Source organism: Dermochelys coriacea, chromosome 13, assembly GCF_009764565.3.
Source record: "Dermochelys coriacea isolate rDerCor1 chromosome 13, rDerCor1.pri.v4, whole genome shotgun sequence".
Lineage (NCBI taxonomy): Eukaryota > Metazoa > Chordata > Testudines > Dermochelyidae > Dermochelys > Dermochelys coriacea.
The window spans coordinates 24606663-24628527 of record NC_050080.1 but is presented as its reverse complement, the minus strand read 5'-3'; the positions used below and the strand labels follow the sequence as shown (position 1 = coordinate 24628527).

Sequence of the window (21865 nt, the reverse complement as noted above, 5' to 3'; positions counted from 1 at the left end):
GAGGAATTGGTTCCTGATTGGCTGTGAGTAGCAGAAATTGAACTAGAACAGCAAAATGTCCACATAGCATAACTGAAGCCACTTATCATAGTATTATTAGTAGACATAATTCATAGTTAATGTATCTTTCATAAATAAATAAAAGGAAAAAATATTACCTTGCCTCTGTTTTGTAGGGGGTTTTACTTTTGTCAAAGAGGAACCATAAGAGTTCAGAATCTAATCCTCACAAAGAACATGCAGGGTCATCACTACTTGCATAGCCGAATTCCAAAGAAGACCGGGTGGCTGCAGGATGATGCTTTTATAAGTGGCTGTCAGTTCCAGCACTTGGTGGATTTCTGGAGATGGTATGCCTTGGATCCGCAGCGACGGCACAAAGTGTGGGTCTTATTGAGGCGCTTACTGAATGATGATGTTCCCTTAGTCATCTTCCTCCGGCCACCAGCACTGTGATAGAATTGTCCTCTTTCATATGAGATGTTAACCCAAGGGTCTGATGCCTGAGATTCCAAGGAAAACATTGAACTGGGAGGGGAGGGTGTTTAAACTAGGTATCCTAGTAAAATTGTAGTTGTGGCTTATTGCATTCTACCTTTCTAAAAGCACCCGGCATTTTCTATGAGACACAGAATTCATTTCACTTCCTGTCCTAAACAGTTTTGCAATGCTACGGACTGCTGCTCCACTGACACACTTGTTCTCAGCTGTGCTTCAGTGGGCAAGATAAGTCATTTTTACATATCAAAGGTCTAATTGTGATTTCACTCCACCAGTGTAAATCAGGAATAACTCCAATGAAATCAATGGAGTGTAAAACTAATGTGAGAGAACAATCAAGTCCCATCGTTTTCAAAGCATTTTGGAATCTGGAAATAAAAAGGTGCAATATAAATGCAAGATATTCATATACCATTTATTACTGTATAGTAAATCCTTGTACCATAGTAGTGCAAGAATAAGCGGCAGGCACAAGTTGGCGGGTTTTCCATATGCCTGTTTTTCTCTTTCCCTGCCATGGCATAACAAGAGGTGAACAGTAAAATAAGGGACCAACAAAAAAAAACCTGTTCTTTAGCCCTTACAACAGAACACTTCATTCCAACAACTTCACTTAATGCTTTCAAATTTTCCTGTTGCAGTAAGTCTATAGGGATATGACAGGGTGCAACAGAAAACCTCAGTGCTAATTTCTCAATACCTGAATCAGCCACTCATCTCCATTTATCCTCTTCTGCTGAAAGCTAGTTTTTGAAAAAATATGCAATTTCATAATCTTAACATAAATAGATTTTCCCCATAGAATTTCATTGGAAATAACAGTCTCACTCTTCTTTTGCAATTCTTTCTTATTGCCATTATCCACAGCTTACTTTCAGTGCCAGTAGCAAGGTTATTTGTTGTGTTAAAGCAAAGAGAGCTTGAATTTAACAACTCAATTCTGTTTTATTTAAGGACTACATAACTCCAAATACAACTGAGACTAGATTCTGCTGTTCACTGCAGGCAGCTCACTATCCCTGCAGTGCAGAGTCCTGTTTTCCAATACAGAGGGTGACTCTATAGCTAGACCCTATGTCCTTTACACAACAGCTGATTCACATGGTGACTATGGGGCCCACTAAAAGAAACAACAAAAAATTGGGGTGGACACTACAGGAAGCAGGGTGTTAGGTATGAAGCTTTCCACCTCTAGGCCCCCCTGAAGTTGATAATGACTGACAGTTTAAGCTTTAGGGTTCAGAGATCATCTTTTTGTTCTCTGTTGGTACAGCACCTAGCACAAAAGGGTACTGGGTCCACGCCTGAGGCTCCTGTACTAGCACAACACAAATAACTAATAATAACCATAACATAGAATCATAAAAATATAGGGCTGGAAGGGACCTTGAGAAGCCATCAAGTCAACCCCTTAGGCTGAGGCAGGACAAAATAAACCTAGATAATCCCTGACAGGTGTTTATCCAACCTGTTCTTAAAAGCCTCCAATGATGGGGATTCCACAACCTGTCTTGAAAGCCTGTTCCAGAGCTTAAGTGCCATTAGAGTTACAAAGATTTTCCTAATATCTAACCTACACCTCCTTTGCTGAAGATTAAGCCCATGATTTCTTGCCTTACCTTCAGTGGACATGGAGAACAGTTGATCACTCTCCTCTTTGTAACAGCCCTTCACATATTTGAAGACTCACCAGGTCTCCCCTCAGCCTTTTTTTTTCAAGACTAAATGTGCCCAGATTTTTTTCCTCATGGGTCAGCTTTTCTAAACCTTGTATCATTTTTGTTACTCTCCTCTAGACTCTCCCCAATTTGTCCACATATGTCTTGAAGTGTGGTGCCCTGTTGGACACAGTACTTCAGCTGAGACCTCACCAGTGATGAGTACAGCAGGACAGTTGCATCCTGTGTCTTACATACAACACTCCTGTTAATATTCTCTAGACTTATATTAGCCTTTTTTGCAACCACATCACATTGTTGACTCATATGCAATTTGTGATCCACTATAACGCCTAGAGCCTTTTCAGTAATACTACCCAGAGGCAGTTACTCTGCATTTTGTGGTTGTGCATTTGATTTTTTCTTCCTAATTACAGTACTTTTCACTTATCTTTATTGAATTTCCTCTTGTTGGCAAGACCAATTTTCCAATTTGTCTGGTCATTTTGAATTCTAATCCTATCCTCCACAGTGCTTGCAACCCCTCCCAGGTTGATGTCATGTGGACATCCTAAGCACATGCTCCATTCCATTTTAAAAGTCATTAAGGAAAATATTCATTAGTACCAAACCCATGACTGACCCCTGTGGGGCCCCACAACTAAGGCCACCCAGTCTGGCAGCAAGCCATTGATAACTATTCTTAGAGTACGGTCTTTCAAATAGTAGGGCCATCACTTTATAGTGATGTAATCTAGACCACATTTCCCTAGTTTGCTTGTGAGGATACCATGGAGGACTGTGCCAAAAGCCTTACTAAAATCAAGATACATCATGTCTACTGCTTTCTCCCTATGCAGTAGGCCAGTAACCCTGTCAAAGAAGGAAATTAAGTTGGTTTGGCATGCCTTGTACTTGATAAATCCATACTGGCTATTTCTTATAACCCTATTATCCCCTAGGTATTGATTAATTTGATTAATCTTTCCAGGTACCAAAGTTAAGTGGACTGCTTCTCTGGGTGATTGTGTTCCCCTTTTTAAAGATAGGTACTATGTTTGCCCTTCTACAGTCTTGTGGGATCTCACCCGTCCTCCATGAGTTCTTGAAGATAATTGCTGACTGTTCCAAGATTGCTTCAGCTTGTTCCTTAAATACCTTAGTGTTAGGGGACTGTTGCCCCCTTACTAACATTCAGTGAGGGTGTTTTAGTTGCTAGCTCCCAGTACTAAAAAGGGGGAAGGGTTGACGGGGAATCAGGACCCTGAGACTGACAGCCCCCAGGAACAATGGGGAGAGGCCAATGTTCCAGGTCAGCCTGAATGACAGGGCGGGCAGGCTAATCCGGGAGTCAGGAGGCCAGGGGGGTCCCATCCTCCATGTGAGCTGGATTTGCCTGGGTCGGACAGAGTGGGGCCAAGCTAAGGAGAAAGCAGGGGCCTGAGCTGAGCTGGGGAGCAGAGCAGAGCTGAAGCCCCAAAGCCAGAGGCACAGCTCAGAGAGAGCAGACTTGCCCTGGGAGGAGATCTGCAGCAACCAGAGCCAGAGGGGCCAGAAAAGCAGCCCACGAAGCAGGTCAGTGCTGGGAGCAGAGTCACAGAAGCAGCCTGCAGAGCAGACCTGTCCTGGGAGCAGAGCTGCAGCAACCATAGGCAGAGGGCATGTGGGGCGACACTGGGAAGAAGGGCCCTACCACTTAGAGCCTGAGAGCGTGTGGCCACCACCAGAGCAAGTGTCCAACCCACAGCATCTCTACAGCACAGCCAGAGCCTGAGAAGAAGACTCAAGTGAACTGCCCGGACGTTCCAGAGACACTGTTTATGATGTTCCCTGCCACGGAGTGGGTTGATGTGTTTCCTTTAACCTTTCCCATTTTTCCTTATTCTTTTTAAAATTAATTGTTGATTAAATAACTTGTATTTGCTTTAATTTATATGTAATGGTCAGTGGGTCAGAGAAGTGCCCAGTGCAGAGAGAGTAGCCCGGAGTGGGGACACCCTAGCCCCTGTCCTAGGTGACCACAGCAGGGTTGGGGGTCGAGCCCCCCAGGAATCCTGGGTCCAGCCTTGTTGGGGTTACGAGGACTCCACCAGACAGGAGAGTGGAAGGGGAGTCCTCAAGGGCAGGGAGGCCTTAGGAGGCAGGGAGGTAAAGGAAGTGGGAGCGAGGACTCAGATCCTTTCGCTAGCTCACTTCACCGGGATAGTGCAGAAGCCAGGAAAGTTCCCCACAATAGCGGGACTATTCCCCTGCTTACATTACATCAGATCTTGTCAACCTGAAAACATCTAACTTCTCTAAGGATTATTTAACCTGTTCTTTCCCTATGTTGGCTTATATTCCTTCCCCCTTGTTGTTAATATTGTATTGAGTATCTGGTCACCATTAATGTTTTTAGTGAAGACTGAAGCAAAACAGGTATTAAATACCTCAGCCTTCTTGATGTCATAAGTCATTAGCTTTTCTTCCCTGCTACATAGGTGACCTACATAACTCTTGTTCTCTCTCTTGGTCTTAATGTATTTAAAAATCGCTCTTCTTATTGCCTTTTATGTCCCTTGCTAGTGTAACTCATTTTGCGCCTTAGCCTTTCTGATTTGTCCCTATATGCTTGGGTTATTCGTTTGTACGCCTCCTTAGTGATTCATCCATGTTTCCTTTTTGTAGGATTTCTTCCTGATTTTCAGGTAATTAAAGAGCTCCTGATTGACATATATTGGTCTATTACTACCTTTCCTTCACATCAGGATAGATTATAGTTGTGCCTTTAATAGTTTCTCTTTGAGAAACTGTCCTCTCACCTGAACTCCTTTCTCCCTTAGATTTCTGCCACCCCGCCCCCACCACACACACACATTGTGGTTTTGATGATGGTTCAGTGTTCTACATAAGTGTGAACTAGCAATCTCCCTCTGGTTTCTAATGAACAAGTGTCCATATCAATAAATCACAACCATTGATGGCCCCTTTGCTGTCAGTCTCAGCGAAGTTTCAGAGTAGCAGCCGTGTTAGTCTGTATTCACAAAAAGAAAAGGAGTACTTGTGGCACCTTAGAGACTAACAAATTTATTAGAGCATAAGCTTTCGTGAGCTACAGCTCACTTCATCGGATGCATTTGGTGGAAAAAACAGGGGAGAGATTTATATACACACACACAGAGAACATGAAACAATGGGTTTATCATACACACTGTAAGGAGAGTGATCATTTAAGATAAGCCATCACCAGCATTGGGGGGGGGGGAAGGAGGAAAACCTTTCATGGTGACAAGCAAGGTAGGCTAATTCCAGCAGTTAACAAGAATATCAGAGGAACAGTGGGGGGTGGGGTGGGAGGGAGAAATATCATGGGGAAATAGTTTTACTTTGTGTAATGACTCATCCATTCCCAGTCTCTATTCAACCCCAAGTTAACTGTATCCAGTTTGCAAATTAATTCCAATTCAGCAGTCTCTCGTTGGAGTCTGTTTTTGAAGCTTTTTTGAAGTATAGCCACTCTTAGGTCTGTGATCGAGTGACCAGAGAGATTGAAGTGTTCTCCAACTGGTTTTTGAATGTTATAATTCTTGACGTCTGATTTGTGTCCATTCATTCTTTTACGTAGAGACTGTCCAGTTTGGCCAATGTACATGGCAGAGGGGCATTGCTGGCACATGATGGCATATATCACATTGGTAGATGCGCAGGTGAACGAGCCTCTGATAGTGTGGCTGATGTGATTAGGCCCTCTGATGGTATCCCCTGAATAGATATGTGGACAGAGTTGGCAACGGGCTTTGTTGCAAGGATAGGTTCCTGGGTTAGTGGTTCTGTTATGTGGTGTGTGGTTGCTGGTGAGTATTTGCTTCAGATTGGGGGGCTGCCTGTAAGCAAGGACTGGTCTGTCTCCCAAGATCTGTAAGAGTGATGGGTCGTCCTTCAGGATAGGTTGTAGATCCTTGATGATGCGTTGGAGAGGTTTTAGTTGGGGGCTGAAGGTGATGGCTAGTGGCGTTCGGTTGTTGTTGTCTCAGCGAAGAGACTGAGGGCTGAAAGGGCAAGGAGACTGAAGTGCTGTTTCAGTTCAAGAAGTGTTCCCTCCAAGTCAAGGTTGAGCTATATTAGCCGAGTGGCACAGAAAAAGGTGGCACTGTAAATGTCTGTTGTTAATCTGTTCAGTAGTTAAATGGAAGACTTTCATCTTACAAGCTGTCAAACTTTGCAGAAGCACAAGTCATTGAACACAAAACTATGAAATAACAAAATTTGAAGACTTCAAGCTCCAACAAATGTAAAGGAATCACTCCCAAGAGACTGGGGTCAGAGTATCCCATATAGTGTCATGGGGTGCACCACTCACCACCGGACTGGCGCCTCCTCGTGCTACTCTAGGGATTAGTTCAAGGCCAACGCTCCCGCATCCGCTTCCATCACTCTGTGCACCTGTCACTCCTCCCTCATCCTCAGGAACTGCAGTGTCCTCTTCATGGCTCGGCCCTCCAGGTCGTGTCACTGTCCACATTCCCCCCTTCCAGATGAGGTTTAGCCCTCAATAGTCCTAGGCAGTCCTCTTGGTCACTGCCTCAGTGCCATTCACCCAGTGGCTGGTAGGGGAACCTAGACCCACCCTCTACTTTGGGTTCCAGCCCAGGGACCCGCAGCTCAGCAGTCTGGGCCTTCTCCCTCTGGCCTCACTACTCCATCCCTAGGCTTCTTCCTACCACTGGCTCCCCTCTTCTTCCTGAGCTACTGGTTCCCAAACCTCCTCCCTCTTCCTAGGGAGTGACCGCCATATGCAGTCTCCACTCGCTCTTTCCTGTCTCCTGGGAGTGTCTGCCTTTTCCCAGTAGCCTCTTCTCCTTTCAGTTCCTGGGCTTTATAGGCCCCACCAATTCCTGCCCAGTTTAGCCTCCTTAATCCGCTGCCTATTGGGTTAATTAGATCATCTGACCTGCATTAAACCCTGCAGGGTGAATGTGGGGGTAGTCACCCAGTCATACATAGTATGAAAGAATCTGGATTCTACCATTAATATTTAGAGTTCATTACCATGCACAGTGTATATAGCTATCTAACTGTTGATTTTGTTTTCTGTGTCCTGCACCTTTGCATTTGTCGGAGGTTGCTGCTTTCTGGAGGCAGCTTCCATTTTGAATTCAGTTCAGCCACAGCATGTCACAGAGAACAAATACTGAGCTGATGGGAAAGAGGTTGCTTTAGATGCTCCTAAACTTTAAAAAAAAAAAAAGCCAAGAAAAGAAAAGGAATGGGAGTTCCCTTGGAGTACAAACAGCCATGTATTGTCCCAAGCCATGACTTCATTCTTCACGTTCATAAAGCAAGCACTGCGTCCCCTAGAGCATTAGGCTGCTGGGCATCACCACAGGGCTGGCCTTAGGCCAATGGGAACTGCAGGGGAAGCGTTCGCGTATGCACAGACACACGCTGCCCCCCTCCCTCCAAGGGGTGCACAGAGATGTACCAGCAGCAGCTGGCTGCAGCCGCTTGCAGGAGTGGCATGGGGCTATGGCAGGCAGGCAGCTTGCCTGAGCCCTGCTGCGCCGCTGGCTGGGAACCACCTATGGTAAGTGCCTCCGGGCCAGAGCCTGCACCTCGCAATCCCTCCAGCATCCCAACCCCCTGCCCCAGGTCAGAACCCTCTCTTGCACCCAAACTCCCTCCCATACTCTGCTCCTCCTCCTGCACCCCAACACTCTGTCCCAGTCCGGAGCCCCCTCCTGCACCCAAACTACTTCCCAGAACCCACACCCCTCACCCTCTCCTGCACCCCAACACTCTGCCCCAGCCCGGAGCCCCTTCCTGCACCCAAACTATTTCCCAGACCTCGCACCCATCCATTAATATGGAAGAAATGTGCTGCCTGTGACAACTTACCAAAGATCGTGGAGTGGCCCCCCTGTGAAAATTATTGCCCACCCCTGGTCTAAAGCGTCACAACACTGAAGTATAGCAATCACCATTAAGTCAGTATGTGCCAATAGCTACTATGCTTTACTTAGAACAGGAAAGAATTGTGATTACCTTAGGTACCACTAAGTGATACATGTGGGCAAATACAGACTTTTTAAATGGTGACCAGACACGATAGGAAAATACCCATTTTTCTCATGGATAAATGGAATCATAATGAGTAGGTGAGGTGCCAGAGGCCAGTGACAAGATAAACAAAAAAGAACCTAAAAACTAGACTGCCAGTCCCTTGATCTAATCATTGGACAACACTTCAAAGAGTGACAGGTTTGAGAGTGGTTGCCATGTTAGTCTGTATTAGCAAAAACAATGACGAGTCCTTGTGGCACCTTAGAGACTAACAAATTTATTTGAGCATAAGCTTTCATGGGCTAAAACCCACTTCATCAGATGCATAGAGTGGAAAATACAGTAGAGAGGTATAAATACAGAGCATATGAAAAGATGGGAGTTGCCTTACTAAATGGGGGGTCAGAGCTAAAGAGCCAATTCAATTAAGGAGGAAATGGGCTATTCTCAACACTTGACAAGAAGGGGTGAAAATCACTTTTGTAGTGCTAATGAGGCCAATGTAATCAAGGTGACCCATTTCAAACAGTTAACAAGAAGGTGCGACAGGTTTCAGAGTAGCAGGTGTTTTCAGGAAGATCACCAATAGATTGTAGTTTCCTCAGGAAGTCAGTAGTGCCTTGAAGATAGCTGGGAGTGCTGGTAGCATAGAGCTGGAGGAGGGAGTCTACATAGGCAGACAATCCTACTGTCAGGGTGACAATGCCTGAGATGATGGGGCGTCCTGGATTTCCAGGTTTATGGATCTTGGGTAGCAGAATACTCTTGGTTGGGGTTCTAGGGGTGTGTCTGTGCAGATTTGTTCTTGTGCTATTTCAGGAAGTTTCTTGAGCAGATGGTGTAGTTTCTTTTGGTGAACCTCAGTGGGATCAGAGGATAATGGCTTGTAGAAAGTGGTGTTGGAGAGCTGCCTAGCAGCCTCTTGTTCATATTCTGACCTACTCACGATGACGACAGTACCTCCTTTGTCAGCCTTTTTTATTATGATATCAGAGTTGTTTCTGAGGCTGTTGATGGCATTGTGTTTTGCATGGCTGAGGTTATGGGGCAAGTGATGCTGCTTTTCCACAATTTCAGCTCGTGCAATCGGCGGAAGCACTCTATGTAGAAGTCCAGTCTGAAAACACCATCCTAGCTACTATGGATGTAGAAGCCCTCTACACCAACATTCCACACAAAGATGGACTACAAGCCATCAGGAACAGTATCCCCGATAATGTCATGGCTAACCTGGTGGCTGAACTTTGTGACTTTGTCCTCACCCATAACTATTTCACATTTGGGGACAATGTATACCTTCAAATCAGCGGCACTGCTATGGGTACCCTCATGGCCCCACAGTATGCCAACTGACTTAGAACAACAACATTTTTATGGCTGACTTAGAACAACGCTTCCTCAGCTCGTCCCCTAATGCCCCTACTCTACTTGCGCTACATAGATGACATCTTCATCATCTGGACCCATGGAAAAGAAGCCCTTGAGGAATTCCACCATGATTTCAACAATTTCCATCCCACCATCAACCTCAGCCTGGACCAGTCCACACAAGAGATCCACTTCCCGGACACTACGGTGCTAATAAGCGATGGTCGCATAACCACCCCACTATACCGGAAACCTACCAACCGCAATACTTACCTACATGCCTCCAGCTTTCATCCAGACCACACCACACAATCCATTGTCTACAGCCAAGCTCTACAATACAACTGCATTTGCTCCAACCCCTCAGACAGAGACAAACACCTACAAGATCTCTATCAAGCATTCTTACAACTACAATACCCAGCTGCTGAAGTGAAGAAACAGATTGACAGAGCCAGAAGAGTACCCAGAAGTTACCTACTACGGGACAGGCCCAACAAAGAAAATAACGGAATGGCACTAGCCATCACCTTAAGCCCCCAACTAAAACCCCTCCAACGCATCATCAAGGATCTACAACCTATCCTGAAGGATGACCCCCAGATCTCACAGATCTTGGGAGACAGGCCAGTCCTTGCTTACAGTCAGCCCCCCAACCTGAAGCAAATACTCACCAGCAACCACACACCACACAACCAGGAACCTATCCTTGCAACAAAGCCCATTGCCAACTCTGTCCACATATCTATTCAGGGGACACCATCATAGGGCCTAATCACATCAGCTACACTATCAGAGGCTCGTTCACCTGCACATCTACCAATGTGATATATGCCATCGTGTGCCAGCAATGCCCTTCTGCCATGTACATTGGCCAAACTGGACAGTCTCTGTGTAAAAGAATAAATGGACACAAATCAGATGTCAAGAATTATAACATCCAAAAACCAGTCGGAGAATGCTTCAATCTCTTTGGTCACTCGATTACAGACCTAAAAGTAAAAAGAAAAGGAGAACTTGTGGCACCTTAGAGACTAACAAATTTATTTGAGCATAAGCTTTTGTGAGCTACAGCTCACTTCATTGGATGCATCCGATGAATTGCATGAATTGGATGAAATGCATCTGATGAAGTGAGCTGTAGCTCATGAAAGCTTATGCTCAAATAAATTTGTTAGTCTCTAAGGTGCCACAAGTTCTCCTTTTCTTTTTGCGAATACAGACTAACACGGCTGCTACTCTGAGACCTAAAAGTGGCAATTCTTCAACAAAAAAACTTCAAAAACAGACTCCAAGGAGAGACTGCTGAATTGAAATTAATTTGCAAACTGGACACAATTAACTTAGGCTTGAATAGAGACTGGGAGTGGATGTGTCATTACACAAAGTAAAACTATTTCCCCACGTTTATTTCCCCCACCCCTCCCCCTGCTACTGTTCCTCACAGGTTCTTGTCAACTGCTGGAAATGGCCCACCTTGATTATCACTACAAAAGGTCCCCCCCCCCACCTCCGCTCTCCTGCTGGTAATAGCTCACCTTACCTGATCACTCTTTTTACAGTGTGTATGGTATCACCGATTGTTTCATGTTCTCTGTGTATATAAATCTACCCACTGTATTTTCCACTGCATGCATCCAAAGAAGTGAGTTGTAGCTCATGAAAGCTTATGCTCAAATAAATTTGTTAGTCTAAGGTGCCACAAGTACTCCTTTTCTTTTTTAAGAAGGTGTGAGTATCAGCAGGGGGGAATTAATTTTTGTAGTGACCCTTCTTCAAAGAGTGTAGTCAGTTAGGGTTTGTAACATGCTTTGGGATCCACTTAGATGCAAGATATCATATACAATGATGGTTTATTACATATACATATATTATATTTTTAAGTATTTTTCAGAGACATCTAGGTCATTTAGAAAGGTGCCTCTTGTTAATCATAGCCTTAGAAAGGACCGCAAGGATCATCTAGTCTAATCCCCATGCCAAGATGCAGGATTTGTTGTGTCTAAATGCTGTTTTATAAATCCAAAGAATGTAAAGAATATATAAATGCAATATTGTTATCACCGCTCTAGTGCCAGAGCATTGCGCTAGATTCATCCCATAGATTACAGATTTAGACTGTCTTTATATTTTAAAATATTAATGAGAGATTGACATTACTGACTGCTGCATGCTGATAAAGTGGCAACATTTTGAGCAGCTCCTGTGAAAATTCTGTTTTATTTTATATAGGTTCTTATACCACACTCATCACCGTAGTAGCTGAGTGCCTGCCAGTGGTGCATTATGTAATGTGACTACAGAACTGCCACACATTGTTTGTTCTTTCTCCCTCTCCCCAGCAAGAGAAGCTTGTGCAGTGGAGCATCCTCTTTTATTAGGGTGTGTCTTTTGTTTTTAATATACAGTGTGCCTATTATGTATTAGTGATAGAGAAGGCAAGGTCAAAGATGTGTACCATGCACTTGGAATGGAAAAGCATGAGGTCTGGGATGGCCTTCAGTTCCTGCAGGAGTTCATACGATAATCTCACACCACCCCCAGAGACAGTTTTGTCCCCTGCACAACATTGTTACATCTCTAAGAAAATGACAGAGTTTACACATGAATAGAAACCTATGCACTGTTAATAGCAAGATTCTATATTTATGAAATGATGGGGTTTTAGAAATACTTTTGGTGGTGGGTGAGAAGCGGCAGAAACAGATAAATTCAAGAGAACCAATAATTTTGTTTCTATGCATGTACTTAAGTCCCTTCATAATGAAGAGGGCAAAAGGAAAAGAGAATGTGGATGCTGGATAAGCAGATTTGCTTCTGAATAGAATATATGGATAGGGTTTCTAGGGGTCTCATATTCTGTAAGAGGTGCAGTTCTTGAATAGCTTTTGTGGTTGTCATTGGAGGGAGGGGGAAATGAGGAAAAGCATCTATCTTTGAATGCTTTATTCTACAAAAGACATTTTGCTGTTGTATTTTTAACTTGGTTCAAACATAAAAATCCTTTGTCGTGCTTAATTGTCAAGATCAAAATGGATAAATACATTTTGCAGGTAGAAAGGTTTGCAGTACAAAATGTTTTCTGAAACACTGAAGCATTTTCCTGGTAACACAGTTCCCCAGGAATAACTTGAAGTACCTTTCCTCCTGTATGCCTGCTGGAGCCTTTGAAGTAAAGGAACAATCCAATCTACATTTCTTTCAACCAGAGAAGTAGCTGCAAAGAGGATCAGCAGCCTAATGCTTTTGCAGACTTGGGAAGCAAAGAAAAAGTAAAAGAAGGAAAAGGGCAGGTGGGTATAAGGCATATACTGTATCCATTTATGTTTAATATTATACATAAGTAATTTCCAAAATAGAGTTCCAACTATGTGAGTCCCTTACACCAATACACAGTAATTTACATACATACAACTCAGTGACCAACTTCTAAAAACTTTAGGAGATTGTATTGAAAGCAGAGAAATTCTTTGCTAGTGGTTTAAATGGGAGTACTGAGATCTCCATTTTGGCCCTGATTCATCAATATGCTTAATAAGCATGTCCATAATTTCTATTGACGTCACAGGACTCGTGCAGGTGCTTAAGTGCTTTGTTGACTCAGAGACTTTGTTACAAGACCCGTTAAGTCACTTCACCGCTCTCTGACTCAGTTTACCCCTCTGTAATATGGAGTTAATACTAATAATAGCATCTTACTTCACAGGCAGCATTGTGAGGATTGATCCATTTATCTTTGTAAACGTGCTTTGAGATCTTCAGATGAAATCAGTCTGCTCTAAAATAAGGTACAAGAGTCAGATCCAAAGCTCATTGGCCCCAATCGAAAGACTCCTATTGACTTCAATGGATTTTGGATCAGACCCTAAAAGTGTTTATGATAGATCTTTGCTTTTTTTTTTTTTAAAAAAAAAGCATCAAGAAGGAAGAAGTTGTGTGCCAATGAGAGAGATTACATATCAACTCCATCTAAATAGACAACCACAAACTGTTTGGGAAAGGCACCCTGGACAGTCAGGGTTTAAAGAGATCCTTCTATTTCCAAAAAGATGGGGTGGGGCTGAGCAAAACATTCCTGTCTTTGATAGTCACAGCTCTTAGAAGGGGAGAAAAACATTTAATTTAAAAAGCTCTCTCTAAGCTCCATTTTCTTTTAGTTGATTTCCCCCTCTCTGCACAGGTGATTTATGTACGTATTTGGGTAGCTGATTCCATTTTTCACCAGAAAATAAAGGCTGTGGTGAAGAAATATCAGTTATAAAGAGCAGCTGCATTTCACGCAGCTCAGACACTCCATATACATCCTCATGGGTTTTCTCAATGAACTTCCCACTATGGTAGCCCACTAAGCTACCAACTATCCGACTACATTATCACCTGTAACAGCTGCAAGGGTACAAGGCAGCATCACTCTATGGACTTTTTTCAGTCTTATCAAGGCTGACAGGTCAAGGGAAGCCTTCTCAAAAAGGAAGGAAATTTGTTGAGGGAGGTAACAGCTCTGCATTCAACTCTGCTTTGTTTTGTTTTCAAGTACTTGAGGGAAGAAATTACTAGGACAATGACACTACTCTACATCTCCTGACTGAGACTATGGCCCTGCTAATGTCCATGGGTGGTGGGTATTAAAGGCCAGGGGAGGCTAAGTCTCCCCTAACTGAAGCCATGGTCCCGCCCTTGCTCCCTCTCTTCCCTGAAGCCAGTGTGGGATCTGCTCCAGCCAGCAGTCCAGTGCTCTGTCCAGTGCAGGGACGGGCTGGCAGCCAGGCCGGCCCAGGGATTGAGCAATTGTGGCTGGGGCAGGCAGGCCAGGGCTCCTCCGGCTGTGGGGGCGGGGCCTTAGGCAGAAGGGGTGGGGTTGTGGGCTAGCCTCCCCAAAGGTGTGGGGGGGCTCCCCCACCCATGCCCTTTTCAAAGCAAAGCAAAGTAGTTAGAACAACAGAACTTCAAGCCAGAACTCTGTTCTGCATTGACTTGCTATAAGACCTTGGGAAAGTGATGAGCTAACCTTTTTTGGCTTCATTTTCCTCCTCCAAGGACCCTAAGACCTGCAGCTCTCAAAAGGGGATTGTGCAAGTCTTCCTTAACACTGTAAATTACTTTCACATCCTTGGATGTGTAAACACCCTTTGAGTGTAAACAGAAGTATGCGGTGACATCTGAAATCATCCTGTTGGATACACATACTTCTATCTTAACAAAAACTAGATGCATCTAGTTAAACCAATAATGTTTGGGATAAATCTTCAAACAAATTCTGAGTAGCACTTTACCTAGTTGGTTCTGTTCAAATAGAAAAAGAAACCAGAAAAACGGACTCAGCTCACAAAAAATATGTTCAGGAAAGACAAATGAGAGGAAACCAAGAAATATATCACAGGAACGTGATTCTAGCTGGTAAATGGTCTATATAAAATACGTCTGTGGTCTCCAACCACTTCTCCATAATCACAAGAACTGCCATTGCACTTGGTGCCTGTGTTGACATTATCAGTGGGCAGCCCAAGGTTTGAATGGGCATACTGACCTTCTATCCCTACTTAAGGGCTAGTTCTCTCCATTCAGTTCAAGCGCACACTATTGGAGCAATGGAAGAGGAAGTTTGGCTTGCTGCAGCCCCTGCTGTGGGCAAAAAGGATTCCATCTCTAGGGCTGTCAATCCAGCACAAGGATCAGACAATAGATTCACTTTAAAAATAGAAAAGGAGTAGTTGTGGCACCTTAGAGACTAACAAATTTATTTGAGCATAAGCTTTCATGAGCTACAGCTCACTTCATCGGATGCAATGCATTCATTGCAATGCATCCGATGAAGTGAGCTGTAGCTCACGAAAGCTTATGCTCAAATAAATTTGTTAGTCTCTAAGGTGCCTTAACTACTCCTTTTCTATTTGCAGATACAGACTAACACGGCTGCTACTCTGAAACCTTTAAAAATAGAGATAGATAACATCCAATGTAGGGAAATGGCCATTCTCACTCAGTGCTGCATTAGGGTCAAGAAACAAAATAATACTGTCAAGATTTATAGCAAATGCATTACAAAAGAATATAGGGGCAGAGTATTTGTACAAAGAATGAAAAAAGACCCACATGGAGTAGAAAACACACTTGCTTTTATCACATTAACTCCAGAGCGTGATAAGACATCTCATTAACTATTAGAAGTTATATTGACAAGCTATAGCATTTGGTATATGTTTAGAAATGATTTACAGTGGGAACCAAGTGGAAACTAATTATACTCTCCCACTGCAAACTCCTTTCACCCAGTTCATCTCTCCAGCAAAAAGCATGCAATTAGAATGCATATTGACCACCTATAAATTAACTTTGCTACATCAAGAAAGGCTTCTTCTATCTTAACAAAAACTAGATTCAGCCACTTTGTAGCCTGAGTGGATTCCTGTCTTGGATCAATTTATCATCTTGTGTATTGTGGTGTTGTCTAGAGGCCCTCCCTGAAATCAGGGCTTCATTGTGCTAGGTGCTGTACATACATGTGCTAAGACAGAGACCATGCCCCAAAGAGTTTACACCCTAAATGTGCAAGACAGACAAAGGAATTATTATCACCCCATGGGACAAGTGAGGGAATAGAGAAAAGGAGCAATTAAGTGATGTGCTCAAGGTCACATAGGAAGTCTGTGGCAGAACCAGAAGTCAAATTCAGATCCCAGTCCCAAGTCAGAGCCTTAACCACAAGAAGATCCTTCCTCTCTAAAAATCAAAGGGACTAATTTCACGTGAGGAGGCAGGGCTAGCCTTCTTCACACAAGCTACACAAATGAGCACAATGGAAACGGACAGGGTCATGTTTTGAAGGGTGACCAGGCTTGCTCTTATCTGGCAGCTCAAAGCCTAATCTTTTTCTCCAGCAATGGTACAATGGAAAGAGAATAGTTGCTTTCTGACAGTGACATTGGCCTTCAGCAATAGGACTGCAGGAGGGGGAGACTATAGGACCCAGTTCCTCACATGGTCAGTCCAGTCCCTGTTCTTGCTTAGGATCATGCAAATCTGAACCTTGTTGGAGAGGGCAAGTTATAGGGAGGTGGTAATAGGGGGCATAAGACAGGAAACATTTAATTTCAAGGTGGACAGCTGGTTATAAAAATCCAGTGTAGGATTTATCTGAGATTGAAACAGGAGCCTAAGTGCAAGACAGTCAGAGGATTCAATCACTCTACCACGGCACTTAGCTTAAAGGGGGAAGGGAGTATGAATTGGACTCCTACACTTCCTAAAATGGACTCTGCTGTTGCAGGAGAGATTTCTATGCTGTAAAGATAATTTTGCATTGCAAGGTCTTTGTTCTTCCTCCTTTCCCACTTTATTTGAAAACTGAGGTTCTCAAGTGTGAACCCTTCCTCTAGCCTCTGACATAATTCATTCTTAGCGCACAGGCACACATGCAGAGCATCTGATGTAAATTATACTTCAGGCACATGGGAGGTGCATAGTGCCAGGCCAGCACACAGAAGAGTGGTGACAAGAAGACAGAAGACATCAAGAGGTGTGAAAAATGCATTAGCTGTTCTTTGTCAGCTCATGCAGGGGTTTCACAGTTGTGGTGCTGAGAAGGATGGCTTGGTATGTAGCCTACAGCTCCTCTAAAGAGAAAAATAGACAGGGCTTGTCTACACTTACCAGAGGATCGACACTGTGGTGATCGATGCATCAGCAGTCAATTTAGCGGATCTAGTGAAGACTGCTAAATCAACCTCCAATTGCTCTCCTGTCGACTCCTGTACTCCACCTGATCGAGAAGAAAGAAAAGGAGTACTTGTGGCACCTTAGAGACTAACAAATTTATTAGAGCATAAGGTTTCGTGAGCTACAGCTCACTTCATCGGATGCATCTGGTAGAAAAAACAGAGGGGAGATTTATATACATACACAGAGAACATGAAACAATGGGTTTATCATATACACTGTAAGGAGAGTGATCACTTAAGATAAGCCATCACCAGCAGCGGGGGGGGGAAAGGAGAAAAACTTTTCATGGTGACAAGCAAGGTAGGCTAATTCCAGCAGTTAACAAGAATATCAAGGAACAGTGGGGGGTGGGGTGGGAGGGAGAAATACCATGGGGAAATAGTTTTACTTTGTGTAATGACTCATCCATTCCCAGTCTCTATTCAAGCCTAAGTTAATTGTATCCAGTTTGCAAATTAATTCCAATTCAGCAGTCTCTCCTTGGAGTCTGTTTTTGAAGCTTTTTTGTTGAAGTATACGCAAAAAGAAAAGGAGTACTTGTGGCACCTTAGAGACTAACAAATTTATTAGAGCATAAGCTTTCGTGAGCTACAGCTCACTTCATCTTTTTGCGAATATAGACTAACACGGCTGCTACTCTGAAACTTGTTGAAGTATAGCCACTCTTAGGTCTGTGATCGAGTGACCAGAGAGATTGAAGTGTTCTCCAACTGGTTTTTGAATGTTATAATTCTTGACGTCTGATTTGTGTCCATTCATTCTTTTACGTAGAGACTGTCCAGTTTGGCCAGTGTACATGGCAGAGGGGCATTGCTGGCACATGATGGCATATATCACATTGGTAGATGCGCAGGTGAACGAGCCTCTGATAGTGTGGCTGATGTGATTAGGCCCTCTGATGGTATCCCCTGACTAGATATGTGGACAGAGTTGGCAACGGGCTTTGTTGCAAGGATAGGTTCCTGGGTTAGTGGTTCTGTTGTGTGGTGTGTGGTTGCTGGTGAGTATTTGCTTCAGTTTGGGGGGCTGTCTGTAAGCAAGGACTGGTCTGTCTCCCAAGATCTGTGAGAGTGATGGGTCGTCCTTCAGGATAAGTTGTAGATCCTTGATGATGCGTTGGAGAGGTTTTAGTTGGGGGCTGAAGGTGATGGCTAGTGGCGTTCTGTTGTTTTCTTTGTTGGGCCTGTCCTGTAGTAGGTGACTTCTGATATTCTTGTTAACTGCTGGAATTAACCTACCTTGCTTGTCACCATGAAAGGTTTTCCTCCTTTCCCCCCCCTGCTGCTGGTGATGGCTTATCTTAAGTGATCACTCTCCTTACAGTGTGTATGATAAACCCATTGTTTCATGTTCTCTGTGTGTGTGTGTATATAAATCTCTCCTCTGTTTTTTCCACCAAATGCATCCGATGAAGTGAGCTGTAGCTCACGAAAGCTTATGCTCTAATAAATTTGTTAGTCTCTAAGGTGCCACAAGTACTCCTTTTCTTTTTGCGAATACAGACTAACACGGCTGCTACTCTGAAACCTGATCGAGAAGAGTAAGGGGAGTCGACGGGAGAGCAATCGGCGGTTGACGTCGCGTAGTGTGAACCCCGTGGTAAGTAGATCTAAGCTATGTCAACTTGAGTTATGCTATTCATGTAACTCAAATTGCATAGTTTAGATCGACTTTTCCCTTTAGTGTAGACAAGGGCTGTGAGAAGACAGATTTTCAACACAGCGGTTCCAATTCATGGCTGAGGGGCAGCAACTCTGAACTGCAGAGTGGATGGAATCTGGCTGAACACCCAGCATGTGTGTGTGTCGGCGATCCCTCAAGGTCGAGGATGATCTCTTTCACAGGTGTCAGAGTAGCAGCTGTGTTAACCGTGTTAGCCGTGTTAATCTGTATTCTCAAAAAGAAAAGGAGGACTTGGGGCACCTTAGAGACTAACAAATTTATTTGAGCATAAGCTTTCGTGAGCTACAGCATCCGATCCGGAGATGCATCCGATGAAGTGAGCTGTAGCTCACGAAAGCTTATGCTCTAATAAATTTTTAGTCTCTAAGGTGCCACAAGTACTCCTTTTCTTTTCACAGGTGTGTATTTTTTATGGGTCCTTTGATGACTGAGGAGTCCGATAACAAGCTTCATTTGCTGCTCCGTAAAATCTGACACACCAAAGAAATCTCTGCTGACTTACGTAATGCTAACATCGGCACCATTTTCAAAAAGGGAGACAGGGCCAACTGTGGCATCTATCAAGACATTGCCCTTCTCTCGATCACTGGGAAGATTCTTACTAGAATCACCAGCTCCCTCTTGCAGAGGAAGTACTCCCAGAGTCCCAGTGCAGCTTCAGACCATCACGACATGATTTTCGCAGCCAGCCAGATCCAGGAAAAATGTTAATAACAACACCAAGAGCTGTATATGGTCTTTATCGATCTGACCAAAGCCTTCGAATCTGTCAACCTTGAGGCTCTGTGGAAAATCATGTCAAAATTTGGCTGTCCAAGCAAATTTATCACCATTGTAAGACTCCGCCATGACCAAATGACTGCCTCCATTCTGTGCAGTGGCTCTACCTCTGAGCCTTTGTCGTCCTAACTGGTGTAAAACAAGGTTGTGTACTGGCAACCACCCTTTTCTCCATTTCCTTAGCAGCTATGAAAATGTTAACCGAAGACCATTTGCCACAGGGCATTGGCATCCAATATCAGACAGATGGCAACCTCTTCAACCTTTCTCGTCTCTGTGCCGGAACTAAATTAATATCGGCCACAATAACCAAATTCCGGTATGCAGATGATTGTGCTGTAGTTGCACACTCAAAGGAGGATCTACAAACAACCCTTAATTGGTTCTCTGAAGCTTACAAAAGCTTAGGGCTAACTCTGAACATCGGCAAAACAAAAGCTCTCCACCAGCCAGTCACTGGTTAATCATCAGACCCAGGCAGGAAGATCTACACTGACAAAGAAGAACTGGAAAATGTAGAATACTTTGCCTATCTTGGCAGCCATCTCTCACAGAGGGCAGACATAGATGTCGAGATTTAGCACAGAATCTGCTGTGCCAGCCTTGCCTTTAGCAGAGTGTCTTGCTGGGTGTTCAACGATCACATCAGAACACACACTAGACTTTTAGTTTATAAATAGGAGCCTACCAAATTAATGGCCCATTTTGGTCAATTTCATGGTCATAGGATTTTAAAAAATAATAAATTTCATGATTTCAGCTATTTAAATCTGAAATGTCACAGTGTTGTAATTATAGGGGTCCTGACCCCAAAAGGAGTTGTGGGGGAGTCGCAAGTTATTGTAGGGGGGTTGTGGTACTGCTACCCTTACTTCTACGATGCTACTTGTGGTGGCACTGCCTTCAGAGCTGGGCAGCTGGAGAGCAGTAGCTGCAGGCTGGGAGCCCAGCTCTGAAGGCAGAGCTGCTGCCAGCAGCAGCACAGAAGTAAGGATGGCATGGTATGGTATTGCCACCCTTACTTCTGCCCTGCTGCCTTCAGAGCTGGGTGCCTAGCCTACAGCCGCTGCTTTCCCAGCCACCCAGCTCTGAAGTCAGCGCAAAAGTAAGGGTGGCAATACTGTGATCCCCCCTCCCCCTCGCAACTCCCATTTTGGATCAGGACCCCCAATTTGAGATATGCTGGTCTTCCCTGTGAAATTTGTATAGTATAGGATAAAAGTACACAAAAGACCAGATTTCATGGTCTGTGATATGTTTTTCATGGCGGTGAATTTGGTAGGATCATATTTATAAAGCGGTGGTAGTCCCAATTCTCCTCTACACCCAGCATACACAGCCTTGGGAAGATCAGTGCAGTGCAAAGGACCATGCTGTAGCAATTAGAACTAGCGGATTTTTTAAAAAGTTTTTTGAACCAAAAAATCTCAATAGATCAAAAACAAAACTTTTCATAGAAGTGTATCAGTCTCAATGTACCTTTAATTGGCATGGTTGTTCAGGGGTCCAGGATGGAATTGCTGGTCAAAAGGAAAAGAGAGCCACACATTGGCTACTCTTCTGGGATGCAGAAGACCCAAGTTCAAATCCCTGCTTTGAATTAGGCAGAGCAGGGACTTGAATCTAGATCTGGCTCCATAGCCTGATGCGGGAATTTCTCTCCTGATACTGCTCTAACTTAACACATAATGATTGGTTCTGCAGCCTACATAACCCGAGAGTTTTATTCCACCTCTGCAGCAATTCAGGCCTGTAACGTTAGCAGTTCTGCCTGATTCAACAAAAATCAAAACACTGAGACAGACTGATACCACGAGCCCAGCCTAGTGCTTTTCTAACACTCCTCAGAAAATGCTGATATGCAGGGCCGGATTAACCTTTTTTGGGCCCGGTGCCAAACATATCTGTGGGCCTCCATGGGAGCAAAGGAGCATGGCATGGGGAGGTCGGTCCCCAGAGCAAGGGGCCAGCCAGGGGCAATGGGGCATAGTATGGTGGGGCTGGCCCCGCTCCACCCAGCCCAGTGCAAGGGCACTGTATACAAACTGGCAGTTGCTAGACGCACACTGGCCCACCCAGCCCTGTGCTGCCGCCGTGCCCCTTCCCCTCCGGGGTGG

The 21865-nt window shown here is 44.2% G+C and overlaps 1 long non-coding RNA gene across 2 annotated transcripts; it reads right to left on the bottom strand.

Annotated features, from left to right (window-relative positions):
- Positions 1 to 333: 333 nt before the first annotated feature.
- On the bottom strand, positions 334 to 19066 carry LOC122456510. Of its 2 annotated transcripts, XR_006275432.1 has the most exons (5): positions 19039 to 19066; positions 7575 to 7583; positions 6502 to 6505; positions 4422 to 4428; positions 334 to 435 (listed from the first exon to the last, which is right to left on the bottom strand). It is a non-coding gene; the product is annotated as an uncharacterized LOC122456510 (long non-coding RNA). The 2 variants fall into 2 exon arrangements; XR_006275433.1 differs by lacking the exon at positions 4422 to 4428 and having other exon boundaries at positions 334 to 450; positions 19039 to 19050.
- Between the last annotated feature and the right edge of the window lie 2799 nt (positions 19067 to 21865).